Source organism: Cuculus canorus, chromosome 17, assembly GCF_017976375.1.
Source record: "Cuculus canorus isolate bCucCan1 chromosome 17, bCucCan1.pri, whole genome shotgun sequence".
Classification (NCBI taxonomy): domain Eukaryota; kingdom Metazoa; phylum Chordata; class Aves; order Cuculiformes; family Cuculidae; genus Cuculus; species Cuculus canorus.
The window spans coordinates 11,791,530-11,803,996 of NC_071417.1; the positions used below are offsets into that span (position 1 = coordinate 11,791,530).

Below are 12,467 nucleotides of genomic sequence, written 5' to 3' on the forward strand. Positions count from 1 at the left end.
AGTACTATTCGTCCCATCAAAAAGAGAAACTGCTGATGACAACCAAATTTCAATACACCAGGGTCAATCATCAGTTATTATTAATCTTCCCTTAACTCTGCATTACTCGGCCACCCTATTGCTCAGTGTGGTTTTCCCCATGGCTGGAGGTGCCTGTGATGGTCATTTAGCCTTTCTCCAGCTCTCTGGAGCTTCCCCTTCACTGCATGGTTACCGGAAATCTCTATTAGTGTTTCAGAGAATTCCTCAGCCGGATCTTTTTAAAGCCTTTCATACAATTACCTGATTACAATGATTTGAAAATAACTATATTTAGCTATGGCTACTCCTTTAAAATAACCCCCATTCAGACAGTGATTATCATCATCGTTATCAGCACTGGTTGGGTACCACATCGTTATCATCATTATCAGCACTGGTTGGGTACCACTGCCACCCCACAGCAGTGATGCTGCAGGTGGGCTCTCCTGCTCCTTCTCTGCAGAGGAGACACCCATGCTCAGCCAGGGACTGTCTCACAACATCCCATCAGAGTCATCTTCTGTCCTCACAACCCAAAATAAAGGCAAAAGCAGACAGAATTTGGTCCCACATAGATCAAACCTGAGGTACACCGCGGCACAGGAGATGCTTCTCGGAGGAGAGGAGTGCTCTGTGTCTGCTGCTCCTTTAATGCTTCAGTCCTGCTGTTTGAAAGCAATACGTTAACATTTATAACAAAGGCTCCTTGAGGTCTGAAAGCATTTGCTGTGCAGGTAGGACCTGGGAGCAGAAGGCCATGCATGGTCTGTGCTTGCCGTTGGAAAGCCGAATCTCAGCCGGCTCTCCTGCCTGTGATGTTAAAGGTTTGTCTCTCTAATGAATGTGGCAGCTGAACACTACAAAATCTCATTCATGTTGAGAAAGAAAAGCAGGTGGTTTTGTGGGCACAACACCATTCTCTTTTAAGGGAGTAGCCAGGTTACCCGCGGGCTGAGAAGTGCGGTGAGAGAAATCATTGCAGAGCAGAACAATCACCCTGCACCTCGCAGGGCATTTATTCACAGCTCACATTGCAGACAAAAATGAGCACAACAGCAGCAGACACAAAGTGATACGGCAGCTATGGCCAGTGTTGAGTCATGCCGCTATTACAGATCTGATTTAGAGCCACACCGCTGGAAAGCAGGAATAGTGCCTGGCTCGGTGCCTTGCGCAGGCACTGCAGGTAGAGCAGGGCTCTCCGAAACATCGTGTATCACACAGTCTTGAGCAAGAGGAATATAAAATAAGAAACAATTCAGATTGGAGAGGAGCTCAGGAGGTTTCTCAACCTGCTGCTTAAAGGAGAGCGAACACTGATATTCCCAGACTGCATTGATTAGGATTTTGAAATTACATTGCCTAACAATACCCCTTCACCTTATCCCTGCACTCCCTGATCCAGAGCCCCTCCCCAGCTTTCCTACTTCCCTTTCAGTACTGGAAGCTGCTCTAAGGTCTCCCCGCAGCCTTCTCCAGGCTGAACAACCCCAACTCTATCAGCCTGTCCACCTACAGGAGGCCCTCCAGCTGTCAGATCATCTCCATGGTCTCCTCTGGACTCACTCCAACAGCTCCATGTCCTTCCTGTGCTGAGGACTCCAGAACTGGACGCAGGGCTCCAGGTGGGGTCTCACAAGAGCAGAGCAGAGGGGAGAATCCTCTACCTCACCCTATGGGTCCCTGTGCTTTGGATGGAGCCCAGGACACCCTTGGTTTCTGGGCTGAGTGCATATTGTGGGCTCATGTGGAGCTTCTCGTCCCCCAGCACCCCATGTCCTTCTCCTCAGGTCTGCTCTCAATCCATTTAATAGTGAACTGTTAATACAGCAGAAAATCCCTTTCAGGAAGATCCTGAGGGAATGACCTTTCTGCAGGACAGATACGTTTGGGACAGAGAGAGCTGGAACAGCAGCTTTGACCAGCGTTTAGGAATGGTGCAAAAACAGGATAAAGAGATGAATTAGTAAACTGCCACGCTTGCTGGAAAGAGCTATTCTACTGCAAAGATATATTCATAAAGCATGAAAGATATCGTAACTGTGTGATGTTAGTGTCATCATTGAGACAGTTCGCTATAGAAATATGTGGCTGGGAAGTGCCAGGATAGTCACATAAGCCTTCTGTGAAAGAACGGGTACATAAAGGCTGTGATATAATTTTCTTTGGATTAGAATTTAAAGCTATATTCTCCCCCGGGTCAGGCAATGAGATCACCTCAATTGCCATGCTGAGATAAACATATCTTACCGTACAGTTAGTGTAAGTTTGTACATTTAAATCAGGTTGTCACAGGAGGTGGTCATCCCCCTCAGAAGCATCAACACTCTGCAGCATTCACGCACGGTGCCAATATTCCCCCGAGTCAGAAGGGTGTCTTGGAGTATTGAATTAAACCCACGTGCCAATCAGCAGCTCTCCAGTACCTGAATGCACATAATTCCACCTCCTGAAGTTGTGCCACTTATCACACAGAGGTTAATTTTAGTGACTCGTCTGAAGACTTAACTCTACGGCTTCTTGCACGCAGGAGAATTGCATCTCTGCTCCTGCCAAGCGTAGCCTCCAGACCTAGAGCTGAAGTCAAGGTGTCGGCCAACTCCCTGTTGGGTGCAAAGATTCAGCTGTGCGTACTCTGTTCCAGCAGAGCCCTCTGACGTCTTCTTCAGTGACAGGGCCGAGGAACCAACTGGCTGCATGGGTGACTTCATCCAGCAAACCAAAATGCAAATTCACTGGCAGACCTGCTATAGAAATTACGCAGCCTGATCCTTCCCGTACAACAATTAAATGTTAGAGGATGATGCCATTGAAGAAACTCAGCTCCTGCATGTGTCTCTCCAACAGCAATGGTAGAGTCAGAACTTCTCAAATGGACCTCATGGAGCGCAGAAAGTGCTCGTGGATGGACCACCATGTATGTCCATGTACTGAAGGAGTATTTTTGCAAGATGGCAGAGAAAGGTTGTTGACTACACAAGCTGAGTACCACGTTTGGCATGCTGGAGGGGAGAGATGTCATCCAGAGGGACCTGGACAGCCCAGAAAAGTGGGACTGTGCAAATCTTGTGAGATTCAATAAGGCCAAGTGCAAGGTCCTGAACCTGGGTGGGAGCAAGCAAGAGGCAAAGAACGGATTAAGAGCAGCCCTGAAGAGAAGGACATGGGATGCTGGTGGATGAGAAGCTCACCATGAGCCTGGAAAGTGACCAGCTTCTCATTTAGGAGGAAAAATGTCTTCTTCTAGATGCAAACAACTCCAGCAGGATGAACAATTCACATCTGTCAATGCATTTCCTTAAAATTTAAGTTTCCTGATTTGGGAGTCCCCACTGCACCATCCTCAGCGCACCAGAGACAGCACATCAGAGCCCATCACTCAGGTGAGGACAAGAGCACAGGGACCAGAGAAGAGCCAGCAGAGCTCCCCAGGGTCATTGAAATGAATCTGGAACCTGAACACGGTCGCACACAGCAACAAATGGCAGAGCTGGAGCTGCGTTTAAAAAGAAACAGCAGACAGTGAGCAATCCTCACTGGTCATAAATCACTGTGGGGTTTATTGTGGAGAAAGCAGTCGAAACAGAGCACAGTAACTGTGAGTAATGCACAGCCAGAGGAAACAATCCCACCAGCATCGCTCCATCTGACCGACTGCCTGTGCTCACCCAGCTCCGACCTGGAATAGCCCTCGGTGCCTTGGCATTGTCACAGAGGGGAGCAGCGGGGCAGAGGGCACAAGGAAGAAACGAGGGGCCCTACAGGGGCTCCAGAAAAGCTGGGGAGGGGCTCTTGGTCACAGAGCGCAGGGACAGGATGAGGGGGAATGGTTTGAAGCTGAAAGAGGGGAGATTGAGATGAGATCTTAGGGAGAAATACTTTGCTGCGAGGGTGTCCCAGGTTGCCCGTATTTAGCATGCCGTTACTAATTGTGTCACTGGAAGCAATGGAAATTTAGCATTGCAATTAGCCTTAGCATAAGGGAATATCAACTACATGGACTGGATTAACTCAGATTTATTACTGACGTCTATGTTTACACAGTCTTTCCCCAACATTTCTTGTAGTTTTGGCTCTACTTCACCCTGAAGAGGAAATGGCTTCAGGGGAGGTTTAGATGAGACATCAGGAAAACTTTCTTCACCAAAAGAGTTCTCAGGCACTGGCGGAGGTTACTCAGGGTGGTGGTGGAGTCACCATTCCAGGAGGTGTTTAGAAGAAGGGTAGATGAGGTACTCAGGGATATAGTTTAGTAGTGGACAGGTATGGTTAGACTTGATGAACTCAACTCAAAGGTCTTTTCCAACCAAACAATTTATGATTCTAAGTCGTGGCTGTTGCAGAACCTGTCCCCATGTTGGACCCTTCCTGGGAGGACCACCGATGCCCTTCCTTCAAGAAGTTGGGCAGATACGTAGGGGAGATGGGGTTTGTCCTTTGAATGTTTCTGCCCTCATGTTTGCTCCCCGCCCTGATGGCTCTCCTGCAGCCGGCGTACCCAGCCAGCACCCTCACCTTGTGGATATGAAGCTGAACCCAGCTGCTCAATGGCTTAATGGCTTCTTGAGCGATAAAGTGAAATCCTGTCTGGACATCCAAGCACACGAATCCTTCAGATTTTCAGAGAGAAGAAATTACTCTTCAGTCTGCTAGCTGAGACTTGATAAATCAGATTAACCTGTCCCAGCAATGATGGATTGGTCCAGTCCTCCCATTCTTATACAACAGTCCAGAGCAGGAATAAAATTTAGATGTCCCCAGACCCCTGCAATGAGGAGCCATCTGCCCGTGCTCTGGCCTAGGAAAGCCTGTTTTGTAGAGTGAATAAGACATGGCTTGAGAGCATCTCCTCCACCATCACAGCCACAGCTTGTAAGTCAATTGGTAGGGCAGTTTATGCAGTGCTCAAAGGCAGTTGTCGAGTACCTGGAGACTCTGGAGTTCACAGGTCTGTCCTCAGGGGCAGCTGTAGGACTTTTCATGGCCATAGAACTGCAGAATCATGGAATCATTGTGGTTGGAGAGACCTCTAAGCTCATCCAGCCCAACTGTCAGCCCAACCCCACCATGCTGATTGAACCATGTCCCAAAGTGCCACGGCCACACATTTTCTGAACCCCTCCAGGGACGGAGACTCCTCCACTGCCCTGGGCAGCCTCTGCCAGGGCTTCACCACTCTTTCAGTAAAGATATTTTTCCTAATATCCAATCTAACCCTCCCTTGGCACAACTTGAAGCCATTTCCTTTAGTCGCATCACTTGTTTCTTGGTAGCAGAGCCCAACACCCACCTCAACACAACCTCCTTTCCAGGAGCTGCAGAGAGTGATAAGGTCTCCTCTCAGAGTTATGAATTTCTCCCAGATTCTACTAAGAAGAGATACATTAGCAAAATCCATCTTAATGCGTTACAGCTCATCATGCGAGCCTTTACAGCTGACAGCACGCACGGCCGGCTGCAATGCTACAGCACTTAGAGCAGCATAGCCAGCTCTGACTACTGGAAAGTTTGTGGGCTTTATCTCTCCCAAAACACCTATATGGGCTTTTGACCAATAAAGCATCACCAGAACATGAAATTCAAACACTCAATGTGCTCACTTTTTGGAAGAAAAATGGATTGGTGTAAGTTACACCTTCTCCCAAACGCCAGTCTCCTCCTCTGTCCTTGTGGCTGCCCAGCGCTGTGGTTTCGGAAGTCCTACACCAGAGAAAGAACAGATTAACGTCTTTTTGCCTACCCGATAACGGTGCTTATACTAATTAAAATAATTCAGCAGATTTAATGTACACATCTCAGAGCTGGTTGCGTTTCTGATATTACAGGGCATTAATCATCAGAGAATGATTTTTAGAGAAGTTATCAGCGAGCAACTGGAGAACTGCAGTGATGTGAGTGTAGAATCACAGAATCATTAAGGTTGGAAAAGACCTCTAAGCTCATCCGGCCTAATCCCACTGTGCCTCCTGAACCATGCCCCCAAGTACCATGGCCACACGCTTTTTGAACCCCTCCAGGGATGGAGACTCCACCACTGCCCTGAGCAGCCTCTGCCAGGGCTTCACCACTCTGTCAGCGAAGAAATCTCACATAATCTCCAGTGTAAACCTCCCCTGGTGAACCTTGAGGCCATTTCCTCTCATCCTATCACTTGTTACTTGGGAGCATCTACATTAGTAAGACTCAACCATTTATCCAAAAGCCAAATTAGTATCATATCTCTTTTGAGAAGCAAATCTGCCTTTACCCTGAAATATTATACTCACCAGGTATCTGCAGAAAACTCCTGGACACTCTGCAATGCTGTTCCTGCAGGTTTTGGCAGTGAATTCAACAATGTGATGGTCCGGAGTCTCAGTCTGTGTTTGAACAAAGGTGGTTGCAGCTCTTCTGGCTTCTCCTGCTTAAAGTTGTCCCTCCTCTTGAGGATCCTCACTGAACTCCAGATATCCTACTGTAACAGATGGAACTTCTCTCTTTGTTCGTGCTCAGGTTGTGGATTGTATTCCTTCAGGGAGTCTGTCCAGGTCAAGGAGATATCAGAGGGAGGGATGAAGGAAGGATCCTGCCCTGGGAGCAGCTGAGTGCCGGGAGTGAGAGGGCTTAGTGTTTCAGGAGGACAAGAGGCACAGCAAGAAGCCGGGAGCCTGAGGCTCCAAGTGAGACCTAGCAACCGCTGACAGACCAAAGGAGCAGAGGATGAAGTGGCAGCAAAAACCCTCCTGGAGGCAGACTGAGCTGTGCAGAGTTCACTGCAAGAAGGAAAACCTTAGTGTTACATGAAGCCAAGCCCGGCAGCTGGTGACCATTCGCAAAGAAGATGAAGAGGCACAAATAACACTACTTCTGTTTCGTCTTCGCCCCTAGCTCCTTGCAGTTGTCTTTATTTATAAATTAAGATTTACAGGCTTTAGTCTAAACAGCCTTGGGTCTAAAAACTTCTTCTGGCTGCTTTTGGGTGCTCTCTATAAGAGAAGGTCCAAGCAGACTGACCACAGGGCTCTGTCAGATTCGAGACTTCATTGCATCTGCACAGATTATAATCTTTTGCCGGATGGGCTCAGAAATTCTTCGTGTTCCTAAGATCAAGGGCCTGGTGATCAAATTTCTCTCTCGTCGTCCTAGCAGAGGCTTCCTGGAGCAGTACTAGGAGGTCACAGCTTTAAACTACACACTCCAAGGAGCAGCCGGGAAAGACCTCATGCCAACGAAGAAATTGGAGCATGGAGAAGTCAGCACATGGGCCTCATGGAAAACAACCTCCTCCTTCAGCACGCTGCCTCTGGACAACTCAGCAAGAGTGGGAGACTGGAAACCACACGCAGACTGAAGACTTACTGCTACTTGCCGGGGGCATGGAAACAGGAATTTCACTGGCTGTAGTACAAATAGGCGATGAAATCTTCAACCTACTGAAATCCCTGGGGGCAAACCAGTGCCCGCCAGTGGAAAGCAGGAAGGCATTGCAGTGGGGATGAGCCCAGAGGATTGAAGCCGGCATCATCCCCAAACTGTCCCCAGGGAGAGGGTGGAGGAGCTCAGAGCTCAATGAAATGTGAATGCAGAGAGATTGAGTTGTTCAGCCTGGAGAAGAGAAGGCTGCGGGGAGACCTTAGAGCGGCTTCCAGTGCTGAAAGGGGCTCCAGGAAAGCTGGGGAGGGGCTCTTGATCAGGGAGTGCAGGAGGAGGGGGAACGGTTTTCAGCTGAAAGAGGGGAAATTGAGATGAGATCTTAGAAAGTAATGTTTTGCTGTGAGGGTGGGGAGGCCCTGGCCCAGGTTGCCCAGAGCAGTGGTGGCTGCCCCATCCCTGGAGGTGCCCAAGGCCAGGTTGGATGGGGCTTGGAGCCCCTGATCCAGTGGGAAGTGTCCCTGCCCACGGCAGAGGGTTGGAACTGGATGGGCTTTGGGGTCCATTCCAACCCAAACCATTCCATGATTCCATGATCAGATCTCCCTGCTCTAAGTTTAGGACTTTGCATTGGTGGAAACCACACAGATTTCCCCCTGTATATTATTCCATATATAAAGAAAATCATCATGGATTTCATCAGTGCATAGGAAACACAAGAGTTTAAGTTACTACCCCATGCTTTCTGAAAACAAAACGTTAGTTGTCATCATAACCTATGGTGTGGAAGCTTTCCCTGACTGCAGAAGGCATTAATCACAAAATGGCAGGAGGCGGGGAGAACAGTAAACCTGTGATAACCCCCCTGGCACCAGGATTCACATTGGGTCAGATTCAATATCAGCTCCAGCAAAATCAAAATATGTGATGAAGACACAGACGGTTGTAATTATTCAGTGAAACATTTTCTAGTCCCAAATTTCAGCCTCGTGGATAGAGTTTTCTATCACAATGCAAGTCAAGGTCCCTGATGAAAACTCCTCCAGCACATTCTTCGTGGTAGCTTTTGAAATGACCTCCAGATATTTGGTTCTGGGGAATTTCAAGAAATATTGAAAAGTGACGAATTGAAAAGCACCTGAAACTCCGTCAGAGTTCTCTTATATTTTACATTTAATTGAATTTTATCCTGCATTGTCCCAAAGTGTCACTGAGATATGATGTGTCTTTTATAGCTTCTGCGAAGTGTTATCTTCCTGGCACAACAGAAAGTGTAAAGAACTGCCAAGATGAGCTGTGTGGAGACACATTGTTGAAAGCGCGCTGTGTTTTCTGATCTACGCGCGTTTCTACAAGTGGGTGGGATTCCCACAGCCCATCCCAGCACTCACTCGACTGCCAGCCATGGAGGCTTAAAATGAGACAGAAACTCTGTTCAGCGTGAAGGCAATGTTCTCATCCTCCATGTGACCGGACTGAATATGAGGGTAATGTCCTGCTGGGCTTTGTGCTGCAGAGGGTCAGGATGACCAGGGAGGTAGGAGGCTGCTTTGCCATTCTGCACCCTTTTCCCTCTCTTGATTGTCCTGTGTGATGCTAATGGCTGCACACGAGAAGCCGAGCAAATGGATCCTTTACTATTGTGAAAAATATCTATTCTATTCTGTTCTGTTCTATTCTACATCTATTTCTATTTGGGGCTGTTATTCAAAAGCTGCATTGCTGATATTCTGCTGGGCTGTTAGTCCTTCTTCCAAAGCATAACGGGCAGCCACCAGGAAAAGAAATTCCTTTTCCTTTCCATGGACCCCTGTATGATTATCCACCCATCCCTTACACCCGGCGGTGTGTACACACCAGAGCCACCACAGTGCACATCCCAGCGAAGGGACAAAGGCTTGAATACCTGTCTGAGATCAGCCCAGAGCCACAACCTCTGAAGGAGACCCTAAGGAAGACCTATCTTCATTGCCTACATGCTTCCAACTTGCTCCACCTGAAGGTGCTCAGGTCTCAGCCAGGGGAGAAGCCACCTCTGCAGACCCTGGAGTCGGGCACTGGAGAGCCGCTTGAGGCTGGCAGCTGCGAGGATGGGCCACCGGGGGAAGGGAGGTCATGGTCTCTGCCTGTAAATCATCAAGATCAATTGGAAAACCTGGCTGTTGAGCTGTTGGTACCGGCGTACAATTCTCTCCTCAATGCTATGTGTGTTCAAAAATACTCTGCAGAGTCTTCCAGCAAAGCTAAAAACTTCTTCAGGTGCAATGCTATTCCTAAATGCAATGACCTGTGATCTACGATGCGTTGAGGGATGGTCTAGGAGTGCGCAGGTACAGTTGGACTTGATGATCTCAAAGGTCTTTTCCAACCAAGCGATTCCACGATCTATGGTGCAGGGGTACTGGATGACCTGTGCAGCCTTTGTCAACGGGAATTGTGCCTTGGAGGCAGAGGAATGAAATCACAGCCAATTCCCCTGCTGCAAAAATGTTGGTTCCAAAGTGGGTCTCTGAGCTCCATGAGTACAAAGCTGCAGTGGTTGTTCTGGGGAGCAGTGACAAGAGCTGGCAGGACCTGCTGCCAGGGAAGCAGAGGATGCAACGCTCCTCTGACACTGCTCATGGCAGCTCTGGTAACCCCAGGCACCAAGCGGGAGGTGGCAGATTAGAGGGGTGGAACTGGATGGGCTTTGAGGTCCCTTCCAACCCGAACCATTCCATAGTTCTCCTCTATACTTCCATGAAGAGCAGCATTAGTACCCAGATCAGTTTCTCTAAATAGACAAATAATAATAAACCAGAGTGCAGCATCTCCCTGAATATTCCTTTTGTCTTAAACAAAGCCTCTGTTCCCAGAGCCTGGCAGATATTTCCTTTTTTCCCTACTTGAAGCCACATCACAAAGGATTATCTGCCTGCTCTTGCACCCTAGAAACAAATTGTTTTCTTAATTTGTGGCTGCAGTTCCCTTCGTGTTCTTCTCTGACCAGATGATTCTCCGCAGCCCGTGGGAAGAGTGTTCCCAGATAGAAATCTATGCTTGTGCTTCCCTATGAAACTGGTGGATGGATGCTTTTCTGGTTGTCTGAGCTGGGGAAAGAGCTGCTTTCATCACCGAAAGGGCCTATTCAGCCTGGACCGAACACACAAGAGCATTTCCAGCTCAAGAATATTTTTAATTGGTTCCATTTCAAAAACGGGGCTGCACAGCTTTTGAAAAGGCCTTAATTCTTATTAATTTTCCCGATAGCAGACGTGGCCTTCTTTTGATGTGCAAATTTGAAACTCTTTTTTTTTCCCCACTCAGCGTCGATAGGGATCTTTGGGAAATGAATATTTCACCAGCACAGAGGGAAGGGAGGAATGGATAGGGAGGGACTGGCACCGTGTAAGTGTCAGGAGGAGAAGAAAGCAGCCAGGCAGAAGATGACTGATGGCTGCTTTAGAAATGAAAAGATGACAGCTTTCACCACTGTGAGTTTTCCACGTGTTGGGGGAGGAGGTGCATAGCTCCACGGCACCCGGAGGTCCTGCAGCCATCCACGTGCTGTGTTGGACACAGCCACCCGTGGTTAACCAGTTCCTGCCACGTCTGCCAACACCAGCAGCTCCCATACCTCTAATGTTCATCATCAACATGGTCCATCATCAAGGCGTCATGCCCAGAGGGATGGTCAAGGCTGAATGCTCACTGCTTTTAACTAGAGCTGTGTATCCACCCCTCACTGGCCAGAACGAGGTAGAAAATGTGCCATTTCACCTGCAGTTTCATTTTATCACTGTTTCAGTCACCACTTCTGGGTTACAGAAGTGTTTTTCCTGGTGAGGTCTCCTCTCATCTTGTCTCAGCAAAGCCCCTCCAGCACAGAGCAGAAGCTCTGCTGTTGTACACACCCCTTCTCTGGTTTTGCATACATTTAGAGACAGTGAAGCATCATCCACAAATGTAGGAGGAGTTTGTGTTAGGAAAGGAAAGAAAGGATGAACATGTCAGAAACATCACTGTAAAGTGTAATAGACTCATAGAATCATGGGATGGTTTGGGCTGGAAGGGATCTTAAAACATATCCGGTTCCAACCCCCCTGCCATGGCCAGGGACGGCTCCCGCTACATCGGATTGTTCAAAGCCTCATCCAACCTGGCCTTGAACACGGCAAAGAAAAAGCAACTGATATCTCCAGAATGATCTTCCAAACACTGACCAGCAATTTATGTCTCTTTCTTCTATTGGCTGAGTGGACTAACACGTTGTAGCAATAAACTAAAATAGCCATAAAGCACTCTATATGAGACCATGGTTATTTTTTCCCTGTATCTCATTGTAAATGTTTATTACCAGCCTGCATCTTTATCGACCCCATCAGCTCTGCAGTTCCTGCAGCTCACGTTCACTGCGTTCTCACCAGCATCCCAGTCTCAGGTTTTGTTCGCTGTGGGGTACAGCCCCTCACTTCACAGGTATAGATCATAGATTCATTGAGGTTGGAAAAGACCTTCAAGTACAACCACACAGCGCCTACTAAAACACATCCCAAAGTGCCATTGATACACTTTTTTTCAACCTTTCCATGGATGGAGACCCCTCCCTACTTCACCACTCTGTCAGTAAAACATTTTTCTCAGTATCCAATCTAATCCTCACCTCTTGCAACTTGAGGCTGTTTCCTCTCATCCCATTGCTTGTTCCTTGGGAGAAGAGCCCAGGACCCACCTCACCACAACCTCCTTTCCACGAGCTGCAGAGAGCGATGAGGTCTCCCCTCAGCCTCCTCTTCTCCAGTCTAACCAACGCCCTCAGCCGCTCCCAGAATCCCTGGGCTCCAGCCACTTCCTCGGCTCCGTTGCCACGTTCTCTCTGAAAATATAACATCCATTTAGCAGTATGAAAATACATGTTCACTGCAGCCCCTATTGTCAAGTAATTCAGCTCATCCTGCACAAACTGACTTGTCCCCATGCGCCAATTTGTGTCACCTGCAAAATTCATGCGATGATTTAACGTATGCTTGATTCTGGCTCATTGACAAGGATTAAGACTTTCAGAGTACCCTCCCAGGAACTCGTACCAACTTTGCAGAAGTTTATGACCTTTTGGG

General features: G+C 48.1%; 1 long non-coding RNA gene across 1 annotated transcript; it reads right to left on the bottom strand.

The window, feature by feature from the left end:
* Positions 1–397: 397 nt before the first annotated feature.
* On the bottom strand, positions 398–5,722 carry LOC128853915 (uncharacterized). Its single transcript, XR_008452738.1, has 3 exons — positions 5,622–5,722; positions 2,272–3,125; positions 398–683 (listed from the first exon to the last, which is right to left on the bottom strand). It is a non-coding gene; the product is annotated as an uncharacterized LOC128853915 (long non-coding RNA).
* Positions 5,723–12,467: the final 6,745 nt, after the last annotated feature.